The sequence below is a fragment of the Sciurus carolinensis genome, chromosome 9, assembly GCF_902686445.1.
Source record: "Sciurus carolinensis chromosome 9, mSciCar1.2, whole genome shotgun sequence".
Taxonomy (NCBI): Eukaryota; Metazoa; Chordata; class Mammalia; order Rodentia; family Sciuridae; genus Sciurus; species Sciurus carolinensis.
Genome location: NC_062221.1, coordinates 58,917,021 through 58,929,313, shown reverse-complemented (window position 1 = coordinate 58,929,313; position 12,293 = coordinate 58,917,021). Strand labels below are relative to the sequence as shown.

General features: G+C 36.1%; 1 pseudogene; it reads left to right on the top strand.

Annotated features, from left to right (window-relative positions):
- The window catches only part of LOC124993627 (maternal embryonic leucine zipper kinase-like), a 67,814-nt pseudogene extending 66,927 nt beyond the window's left edge, over positions 1–887 (top strand).
- Positions 888–12,293: the final 11,406 nt, after the last annotated feature.

Here is a 12,293-nt window from a genome sequence, read left to right as displayed (position 1 = left end):
AATAAAAATGAATTTTTTAAAAAAGTAATGAAAATATATCAAGTAAAAGAAAAATGGATGATTCCTTTTTAAAAAGCAAACTCATAAGAATTTCTTTCTCAACCCAAAGTGATTCTCCTTAGGCAAGTGAAACACTTCTATAAACTACCTTAAATAAAAGAATAGCCAGGAATAGTGGTGCACACCTGTAGTGACAGCTATTTCAGAGGTTGAGGCAGGAGGATTTCTCAGATCCAGTAGTTTGAGGCCAGGTCATAGCAAAAGTCCATCCAAAAATAATAATAATAATAAAATAATAATAATACTAATAATACAAGAAGCATAACCCTTCACTGATTTCTATTTCTAATAGAACTATTACTCATTGAAAATCAATGTAATCAATTCAGCAGGAGCAGACAAGTTAATGACAAGTGTCATTAGCCCTGAGAGGAGGTGCTGTTCAGTGGAACTAGATCTCAACCAGGCTCATATGGAGGATACTCCAAAAAGAAAAGGAACCAAAGCGTTTGGGAGCCTTGAAAGGAGGTTGGATAAGGCTATCGCTGTGCTTCCCAGGAGCAAAAGGAAAGGCTCTGCCAAAGATGGGCCAAGAAGGCTAAAGCTTCACCATAATGTGACTACGACCAGATTAGTGAATCCTGATCAACTCTTGCATGAAATAATGTCTATTCTTCCAAAGAAGCATGTTGACTATGTACAAAAGGGCTATACACTGAAGTGTCAAACACAATCAGGTTTTGGCAAAGTGACAACGCAGTTTGAACTAGAAGTCTACCAGCTTCAAAAACCTGATGTGGTGGGCATCCGGAGGCAGCGGTTTAAGGTTGATGCCTGGGTTTACAAGAGATTTAGTGGAAGATATTCTGTCTAGCTGCAAGGTGTAATTGAATGGCTTCTATCCTGCTCTGACAAATGTGGGTGTGATACATAGAGGCTGATGTGATTGATTTGATTCCAAAGTCCACTGGAACTGTCAACTAAAGAGTTGTCTTAAAGACCAATATAATACCTTTTTGTTTTTAAACAAAAGGTAATATTTTGTGGATGAATCTGAGGCAAGACTGTCATTATCTGTTACTGTCTTTTTTAATGTGACTGTGTATATTAATAACTATTGACTTTTCTTGATTCAATTTTTTTAGAATTAAAAAGACTTTTCATTTCATATTTATTATCAGTGCTTCATATAGTTTTAATTCACTTTCATATGTGAATATAAGTTATTACCTGTCTCCCTTTCATGTGAAATTTCTTTCTGAAACAAAACTGTTTGTTAATATAACATACTTTTCTTCTTTATATTTCATTTTGATACAAATAAAATCTTGAATGGTTTCCTGACAATTAAAGAAAAAAGAAAGAAAATCAATGTAATCAAAGTTGTCAGCAGAATTTTACAGATTGGTTGTTTAACTTTGGTTGCATCATCAGTAAAAATAATAACTTTGTCCTGATCTAAAATTTTTCTTGGAAGACACCAAAAACACCCCTGGAGAGCTTTGGAGTGGTCAAGAGTTCAGCCTCAGAGTGATACAGCTCATTCAAGTTCCCAAACATCTCTCAGCTGCTCCACTAGGACATCAATGAACTGAATAATTAAGACATACTGTGCACTGAGTATGTATCATGCTTTATTGGGCACTGAAGTGATGAAAGAAGCAAACAACAACATAGTCCAGGAGTTAAAGCAGTTGTGGTCTGATGAATAAAAATAGATGGAAAATTCTGAAGCAGACTTTACAATATGCTATGTGGTGTTGGTTAAAAGGGAGCAGTAGAGGTTGGGATAGGTAGACAAAGCTCTGGAGGGTAAATGGCCAGATCCAGACTTCTAGTGGTCAACGTACTTGTACTGAGAACCAGAGGTTGAGCAGGCATTGGAAGGGGAGGTAGGTAATTGATAAAAGAAAATAAAGCTTTACCAAATGGCTCAAAAGGAGATCTGAAGTTCAAGTTTGTGAGAGGTTCTGCTCCATGCAGTCATGCAGGGATTCACCCTGTGTTATAACTCTCTTCTCTAAGTTCCTGCCATCTTCATAATACAACCAGAGGATGAGTGCTAAGAGAGAAAGGATCACAGGAGAAAGGGTTTTATGGGCTCTGCCAGGAAGCGGGCACATCACTTCTATTCTTATTTCATTGGTCATAACTTAGTCATGTGCTCACCTTTAACCACAAGGAAGACTTAAAATTTAGTTTATATACTCAGGAATGAGAAAATAACTTGACATTAAGAAAACATTAGCAACCTTTACTATAGTGAACAATTTTGATAATTCACAAACTTTGGGTAACTTTTTTTAATATATTGATAAGGACACAAAACAAAGTTCTATCCAATTACTGCAACAAACTCAAAGTCCAGGATATCTAAGTCAGTCTTCTCCGTCCCATCTGGAAGTGTCTTCTTATGATCCAGTGATCTATGAGCTACATGTAATATATGATGGTGGAATAAAAATAGAAATAACTACTATCAAAATGGTGCAGTCCAAATTTCCTCCCAACTTCCCATAATGCAATATAAGGGCCCAAAAGAAATAGAATATCATTTTAATACTGGATCATGATTCCTTTGACAATAAAATGCCCTAGAAAATTGGTATGTTTGTGGTCAATTTGTTCTTATCAGTTCCTCAAGCAAGTACTCACCACACAGTCCTTCTTAGATGAAAATCAACATGAGCATCAGTGAGTCTTACTGTTTCTGCTGAACTACCCATTAAGTAAAAATGAGGAGAATTAATATAAATATGCACTTATATTTGTATATAAATATGTATATTTGCATTCAAAAGTGAACAATAGAAACATAAATACAGAGAACAAGGGAAAAGAGAGTGAATAGGGACAGAACTGGGAGCGAGATGAATTTTTGAACCACATAAATATATTAATTACCATTTCCAAAAATTAACAACCACTAAAATGAACTTAAAGAAAACCTGGTACTCACATGTATCCAAATATCCTATCTTCCTTTGGCTCTTAGCAGCATCAATTCTGTTTGTAGGACTTCACTCTCAATGTTTATTTTCATCAAATTTTAGCCCGGTAAAAGTGTAAGCAGATTTAACCAAGGTCAAGAACCATATGGAAATATTCATTTCTGGATCTGCACCCTAAAGATGTAACCCTTCTGTGCTCCTGGGTGAGGGTTTTAGGTTGGGTACCTGAAAAGGTTTTTACAGCGGGTACAACTTTGAGGAGAAACTAAATATAAAGAGTGAGTAAAGGTACCCCCTGGCATACAAAAAGGTTTTTAAAAGGTAGTGTCTGCATAAGTAGAAGGAACAGGGAAGGACTTATTAGATCATTATGCCACTGTGATTCCAACCCAGATAAAAATCAGACTAAATCTCTAGTTCATATTTGGCCACCAAGATGCACCAAAAGACTACATAATTTATCCTTTTAAGTTCATCAATATAAAGTAGAATTTAACATTAGATTTCAGGCTGATCATCTATAGTAGAACTCCAAGAATTTCAAAGCAGAGTCTTAAAAAGCGAGACTCAACTTGTTCTATATGAACTAGAACTCTGGGTGAAAGTTCCAAAGATAAATTTTGTCCCAAGTTAAGGTTTTAACATAATTGTCCATGGATGTGATGGACTGCTTTTCCATTTTGAGGAGGGAGTGACATAGAGGCATGAAAGTCCACTAGTTGGAGGTACTGTAGGAGCCATTGTAACTACATGGTTGCGAAGTGCATTCCAACTCTGAGGCCCTGTGACTCATGCTGTGGGTGACACTGGTCCTCTTTCCCCACTTCCCCTCCTTTCTATTCCTCTACTTGAATGCCAGTCTACAGAGTATGGTGTGGCCCAAATAGTAAGTGGTACATAAACAAGCATTATCTCTAAAACCACAGTTGCAAGGGACAGTGGCATATGGGGGAAATAAATGTTGTTATGCTTTTAACATACCTAAGGGGACAAACTATAGAACCATATTTCAGTCTTCAATTTGAAGATTCAAAAACCATAAGAAATATTGTGTTCGCCGGCTTTGAGTCACTGTAAACAAGATACCTGACAAAAACAAATTAGAATAGGAAAAGAGTATGTGGGCTTATAGTTTCAGAGGTCTTAGTCCATGACCAGTCAGCTCTGCTGCTCTGGGACTGAGGTGACACAAGAGTATCATGGCAGAAAGGCACAGCAGAGAAACTGCTCATTTCTGAAGCTAAGAAGCAGAGACACAGAGATAATGAGAGGAAGGGGCTGGAGAGAACACAAAGCCTTTCAGGGCATGCCCCCAGTGACCTACTTCCTCCAATTAGGTCACACATCCCAGTAGTCCATTTAGCCATCAACAAGTTAATCCATCAGATGGATTAACACAGTAATGAGATCAGAACCCTCAGGATCCAATCAGTGCTTAAAATCCCTATCTCTGGGCTGGGGAGATAGCTCAGTCGGTAGAGTGCTTGCCTTGCAAGCACAAGGCCCTGGGTTTGATTCCCAGCACCAAAAACAAAAAAAAAAAAAAAAAAAAAAAATTCCGTATCTCTGAACACATGAGACTTTGGGAGATATTCCAGATCAAAACCATAATAAATATTAATAGCTAATATTTATTGAGATATTTTGATATATTTCTAGGTACAGTTAAGTGTTTTTTATATATTAAATCATTCAATTCTCTTGAAAGAGGTGGCCTTTGAGCAATTCCTTAAAAAGTAAACAAGACACTGGCAGTTCAATAAAGTGAGCAGGTAGAAAATAATGCTTGAGTTTAGGTCCTGAGTAAAGCCAGCATTGTTTCAAAGAAAGGTCCTAATAATGTCCTCAAATCTCTATTGTTGTGGAGAAATCTGGTAGAAATATTCCTCATATGAAGAGTCATATTTACAGACATGAAATATAGAGATTCATAAAACTCCTTGGGGTAGTCATTTATCAACATGCAGTTCCAGGGGGAGTGGAGTGAGCAGATTTTTTTTTTTTTTATAAAGTTAGGGACTTTACAGAGGCATTGGGAGAGCTTGGTATTAAGTATTCTGTTCTACAGCTACATGGTTAAACCTTCAGGGATAAACTTAGAAACTTCAGTTGTGATTGTTGAGCATAAAGATAAATTGACTGAGTCCATCAGTTTGGAAAAACTCTTCACAGTTCAAGAATTCATAAGTAAGAATTGCAAATAACTTCAAATCACAAACTCCTAAGGAAGAGTTTAGACACTAACAGCAAAGATAAAGACAGAGGATAGAAGTCAGGGCATCCTGGTTCCATGTCTAAGCTTGGCCAAATGTGTGTTGACAGCTCTTGGACACAATCTCCAATCCTCACATTCAGCAAGGCTATTGTGATCAGTCTGCAGAGGCACAGTCTTTATCTCTCTTCAAGGAAGGTCTTGATGCTCCGGCTGCTGGGATTCCTGTCACAAGCAGCCTTTAGCTTCCAGCCATTCAGGGATGGCCTCAGATGCAGAACTGCCTGGTCTAAGGTAATTTTCCTCCTGGTGTGACACACATCCAAGAACTGATGGAGGCAGAGCTGCAGGGCTGTACAGACCTGGCAATTACAAAGTGGAAAAATTCTGATGGGCCTTTTTATCTCTACAGAGCTCCTTGTGTTGGCCAAAGTTACTAGGAAGTGTATTCCCACATTGCAGTTTCACATTTCTCTTTGCACACTTCTCTTTGCCTGCCTCCTGCTTTCCATAGGCATGGTGCTGATAGTAAAATCCCTCTGTAGTAATCATCCTGCCAGGTGATCTCTGTATCAGTTTCTGTTCTAGAGAAACCAGCCTTCCATGTGTCATGGATCACCGAGCTAGGACTTACCTGTACCAACTTTCAATAAAACAAGTTTAAGGGGGCTGGGGAGATAGCTCAGTCGGTAGAGTGCTTACCTTATAAGCACAAGGCCCTGAGTTTGATTCCCCAGCACCCCCAAAAATTATATTATTAATATTCCTCAAAATTAATTTTTAATTTTAATGTGATGTCAGTTAAAACTCCAATGTCATTTTGCATTGAGAAATAATTTGAGGACTTATGTGTTCAGATACTAAATCGAATTAGAGAGGTACAATTATTTAAATTCAAGGTGCTGGGGTAGGAATACAGACAAGGATGAATAAAACAGAAAGTTCAAAGACCAACCAAGTACATGTAATAATTTTATACACTAAAAATGAGGTGAGTTTCATTTTTAAGATTCACCCACCTGTACACTTATATATGAATATCTGTAGGCATATCTCAATAATTTTAGGATAGGCATTTTAATTTAGAGGAGAAACAAAGGATTCAAAATTAAATAAATACTGTAGAGCAATTATTTAACAGTCTTGGAAAATAAAAACCTGAATATTAAACTTCTCCTAAATAGTAACATAAATTATGTTAATTAGGTCTTAAAATATAGTTGATTTATATATATGTTATTAGGATAAGGAAGACAGAGACTATGTAGTAAAAAATGTAAATATTGAATCCAACAACAAAGTCAATTGATAAACTAAATCAGATTGAAGCATAAGTTGTAGCAGGTAAATAGCTACTACTAATCAAAAGAAAAAAGACAAATATGCCAGTAGAAAAATGTCCCATGGCTAACTTTTATACATCACATTTATTCTATTCAACAATTTTAAAAATCATTTTAATTAATAACCCATTGTTTTATCAAAGAGATAAATGTGCTATTTTTCTTTTTTATTATAATATTTGAATTTGGTTTGGGTAACAGGAAATATACAGCTGGTAGCAGAATACATTGGTATAACCAAAAGCCTTAGTTCTTGTATCTTCCAGATTATTTGAGGTGCAAATCCAACCTGTAGAAATTTATCCTAAACAAATAAGCATGACAGTGGAAAACACATATGTGAAAGATTGTTCATTGTAGAATGATAACTAATGGAATTAGAAATAATCTAAATAGCCAAGAAAATAAAGAACAATCTGGAGAAATAATGTGTAATCCCTTCAATCTAGTTCTAATACATCCATAAAATGGATTTTATAGATGTTTAAAGTATTTAATAAATATAAATGCTATCATTTCTTGCCAGACATTTTTCTAACTGCTTTTCATGTGCTAACTCACAAAATCCTATGAACTATGTATCACTTATCATTCTCCATGAGGAAACTGGAACAAAGAAGTAAATTTGACCTGTGTTCTTACATATGGCAGGATGGATGAAGTACAAGGTCAAGCAATCTGGCTCCCAGATGTGGTCCTAACCACTATGGGAGTCCACGTCATGGTGGAGAGAGAACTATACCATGAGGAAGTGCTTTGCTCACTTCAGAATGGTCTCTTTCTGTGCCATTTACCCCAGGCATGCCATGAGCTCTCTAATCAATGAATATGGCTCAGATTCCAGCAGCTGCCCTTCACTCACAGAAATCCAAAATACTTATCTTTCCCTCACCTCCACCCCATCCAGTCCAACAGCCAGTCAGTGATCTCCACTTTCAAAGTATGCCCCAAATTTTTCCTCTTCCCCTATTCCTACCCAAGAACCAGCCAGTTCTTATATTCACCTGAACAACCACAACTGTAACCAGTCTCACTACCTCTTCCTTGGCTTCTATGTTTTTTCCATGCAGCAGCTAAATATATTTGTATTTTAAAGTAATTTGGACCATATCACTCTCTTCTCAAAACCATCTAGTGTCTTCACCCAATCCCTTTATCATGGCCTATAAAACCCTAGAATGCTCTGGGCTCTTCCTATCTTTCTAACTCATAAAATACTTATTATACTTGTTTCCTATGTTCCAGCTAAACTAGCCTGATATATGTTTCCCAAAAACTCCAACCTCCTTCCCACTTGGGCCTTTATGTAAGTAACCATTCTTCCTTGCCCTAGCCTCCTCAAGACTGGCTCCTTCTAGCTGGCTCCTTCTAGCCTCCTCAAGACTGGTATTTCTAGCTGCAGTTTACATTCTATCTCCTTACAAAGCTCTTTCCTTAACACCCAATTTTAAATGTACTCTGATTCTTTACCACATTATACTATTCAATTTTATTACCATCTAAATTATGTTACTTTCAAGGCTGTGTTTGTTTTATAATGGTCTACTCCCATAAGAATGTAAGTTCCATTACACCAAGAAAATTGCTTTTTTACCACAAATCCCCAGCACCCAAAATAGTGCCTGGCCCATAGTAAGAATGCCATAGATTATTAATTGAACAAATGAGTGAATGAATGAATGAGAATATTTTTATATCCCCCTGTTTTAGTCACTTTTTCACTGCTGTGACTAGAAGATCCAAGCAGAACAACTGCAGAGGAGGAAAAGTTTATTTGGAGGCTCATGGCTTCAGAGTTCTCAGTCCATAGGCAGCTGGCAAATTCCTTGGGGCTTGAGTTGAAGGTGAACATCATGGCAGAACAGTGTGGCAGAAGGAAGCAACTCACATGAAGATCAGGCAGCAGAGAGAGACTCCACTCACCAGATACAATATATATACCCCAAAGCCACGCCCCCGCAATGACCCGCCTCCTCCAACCACATTCCACCAGACTTCAATTTACCACTCAGTTAATCCCATCAGGGGTTAAATCTTTGATTGGGATAAGGCTCTTATAACCTGATCATTTCTCCTCTAAACCTTCTTGTACTGTCTCACATGTGAGCTTTTGGGGAACACCTCACATTCAAACCATAACATCCTTAAGGATTAAATTAAATCTTGGTGTGCAGAAGTAGGGTCTTTCTGCAGGGTAAATCCAATCAAAGAAGAATCATATGTCTCGAACTAGACTCAAAAATGCAGGGTAGGAAACACAGAAGAGCTGCACAGTATCTCTCCCTCTTCACATTTGGTGGCATGGCCATGAAGATGCACAGAAGATAGCTCCTGGCTAATAATTATCTAGATATTCCTTCCAGGTAGATTTTTCCAGGAGCTGTAGAGTTGACAACTCTTTCAAACTACCTCAGATGTTGTGGTTGTTCGTTGAGACTGATGGATAGACTTCTTAGACAATGAGTTTGTTGGGTAAGATTGAGGGTGACCAACTTCTCCCAGGTTACCTGAGATTGTCTTGGATTTAAAAGTGAAATTGCTGTGTCTTGGTCATTCCCTCAGCCTCTCACAAACTGGAACAGCTGTCACTCTGGATTCGATTTGACACTATACTTTATAAGCAAACATTTTTATTATTCTTCTCTGACTTATTTCCCCACGGCTTTCCTCAAAATCTGATGTACTTAAAAATCCCAAGAACAATTTTCTGAACTGCACGCAAAGTAAAAGCTGATTTGAAGAAGACCAACTGATGGAGTCAGTGTGATTACAATGGGAGCCCCAGGAGAAAAGTGATACATAAGGGAACAGAATTGGCACTTCCCAACCTAGAAATTCTCCTTCCTGTGCCAAAGTGTGAAGTCAAAGATGTTGTCCAAAGAGAAAAAATAAATAGAAGGGAGAGGGAGAGGAAAATATAAATGATTTGAGTTACAAAGCACTTCAAACTGGCACTGATAAACATCTATTGCTTTGAATTGTTCTTCAGCAATGATAGGTAATTATGCCCCCGTTCACCTACCCTCCAGCACTAAGTCCCTCTTGTGGTCAAGTCACTCTAGCTAAGAGCTATCAGCAAGACTGCCTTCTCATACTTCACCAATTTCAGGAGAAAACATACTTGATAAATGTCTACATTGTTTCCTCATCAAATTTTATAATAAAAATAGGAAGTAGGAATAGATGAGGATACACCATTTTGATTTCTGATCCTTTGTATTGTGGCATTTCCTCTCTCTCTCAGCAGGTCGTAGAAAACTCTGTTTTTCCATGATATTCTGGGTCTTTATCTACTCATTGTGATAACCACTTTCAATACAAAAAGTCAAGTTCTTTCCATCTTGGCAATTTAAAAATATGTATTGTTTTTAATTTGTTTCTCCCTGTTTAGTGTAGTCTTTCTTTCTGGAACTCCTAGTTGTTGGAGCTTATCATTTGGTCTTTTCCATTTTCTTCTCTTTTCTCTCTTATTGATAATCTTATTATGCTTTCATTCTAATTTCCTGGTTATTTTCTTAAGTTAATAGACCACCTATTCTTTAGATATTTTTATTACCATATTTTCAATTTTTCAAATGTTCTTAGGTCCTCTGGTTTTGTTTTTAAATACATGAAACACCATATTCTTATTACTGAGATGATCTATTTTCTCTTATCTCTCTGAAAATATTATTTATAACTTTTAAATTGACTTCTTTCATTGTTTTTGTCAAGTTCCTTTTGTTTGTTATTTTATTTTATTTATTTAGTCTGTTTTGCGACAGGCTTTCTCAGATGTTTTCCTTTTTTCTTGGAATTGTCCATTTGTTTCCTTTTCTAATTTTTTTGATTAGTCTGAGAATTTTTTTCTTGTTGCTGTTTAAATAAAAGAGATTATCTCTCTGCTTTAGGCAATCATTTTTCCCCTAAATAATATTTTTTAATTTGAATATCTGCATAGACATTTTTAATTAATGTGTTTAAACATAGTAATCATTTTATTTTGGAGATTTTGGTAAGACTTAGGCAAATCTTCTATAATGTGTGATTGCATTTTATAAAATGTATGTTTTATAAAACTTTAATGGTTTTCTTTTCTTTCTTTTTTTTTTTTTTTTTTTTTTTTTTTTTGATACCGTGGATTGAACTCAGGGGTACTTGACCACTGAGCCACATCCTCAATCCCATTTTGCATTTTATTTAGAGGGTCTCACTAAATTGCTTAGTGCCTCATTTTGGCTAAGGCTAGCTTTGAACTAGCCATCCTCCTGCCTTAGCCTTGGAGTCACTGGGTTTACAGGTGTGCACCACCACACCCAGCTCTTTCTCTCTCTCTCTCTCTTGTTTTTTTACATTATATTATTAGTCTACCTGGAATTAATTTTGGTGTAAAGAGTGAGGTAAGTATTCTGCTTCACTTATTTCTCAAATGGCTATGCACGTGCTCTCATATAATTTCTTGAAAAATTCACATTTATAATGTCACTGGTATCAGTTAAGGTTATATTGGATTGGATATCTTAGAAGCCTTATCCAAGTTAGTGAATCAAATAGATTACACTCTACATTTAAACAGGATTTGAAGATTAAAATTCCTTGACTGGGTTAATATTCACTCTGAGTTCAAGTGTACATCACATTAACATCCCAGTTTCTTTCTAATCTTCTGCTCCTTACATTTTTATTCTTATGATTTCCTCATGTTGTATGAAGGATTTCTGACCCCTTACCTAAAATCTTGTATACAGACAAGAAGATGTTGGAGAGTAAAGGAAAAGAAAGAAGGAAAATTTGGTGTCAGTGGTAAAAAGATGGATATCCAGGGCCTTTAATAACAATTTTTACTCCAAAATGCCCAGTAGACAGCAACTTACATCTTTGTGGAAGTTTGTATTTTATGGACTATATTTACTACAAGAAAATTTTTAAGCTAAACATATTGATAACACAAACGAACTTCATAGTTCCATTAATAAAAGAGAAAGAATGGATTTTTAGATACACAGCTTACATAAGGGTACTAAATTGTTACACATGTATGTGATGGATGCCCTAGTGCATTCAATTGTGAATGAATTTGTAATTCAAAATATTTCATAAAACCAAGAGAACATATGAGAGCTAATTAATTATATGTACTTAAAAATGAAGAGAAATTAACAAGGCAACCATCAACTCCAGGGAAAACAAAGGACTGTACAAAAATTCAGGTAATCATAATTTATGTTTGTCTCAATATAACAATAATAATAATGTCTTGCTTTTATAGTCATAATGTAAAAAAATGAAATTTTTCTAATTTTACAAGATAAAATCACAATTTCAAATTTGGCCTTTAAAGGTTTCACTTTTCCATTCTTGGTCTTCTTCTAGGATTCCAGGTTACAATGCTTCAACTTCCCTGAGAAGACTAGAAGTAAGAATATTGGCACTCTGGATTCAAGTGGACATCACATCAATTAGGATGACTCTCTAGCTTAACTTTTCCCTGAAATATCCCTGGAAAGTGGTTTCTTGACTTCTCCTTGAACATATCCACTGACAGGAAGCTCACCACACTTGAGGCTGACAGTTCATTCAATTCCTAGACCTCTCTGATCACTGCCAAATAATTCTTTAATCAGGTTAGAGTTGGCCTACTTCGATTTATTCATTACATTCTACTTCCTAAAGTTCTATAGAATACATTTCCTTCCTCTTAAGGAATAGTAATCAATTAATACTCATGTTAACATACCAACTTACCATCCTCCCCATTTTAAATTCTCTAGGCTCTATGACCATTGTCAAATGAGATGATTTTATACT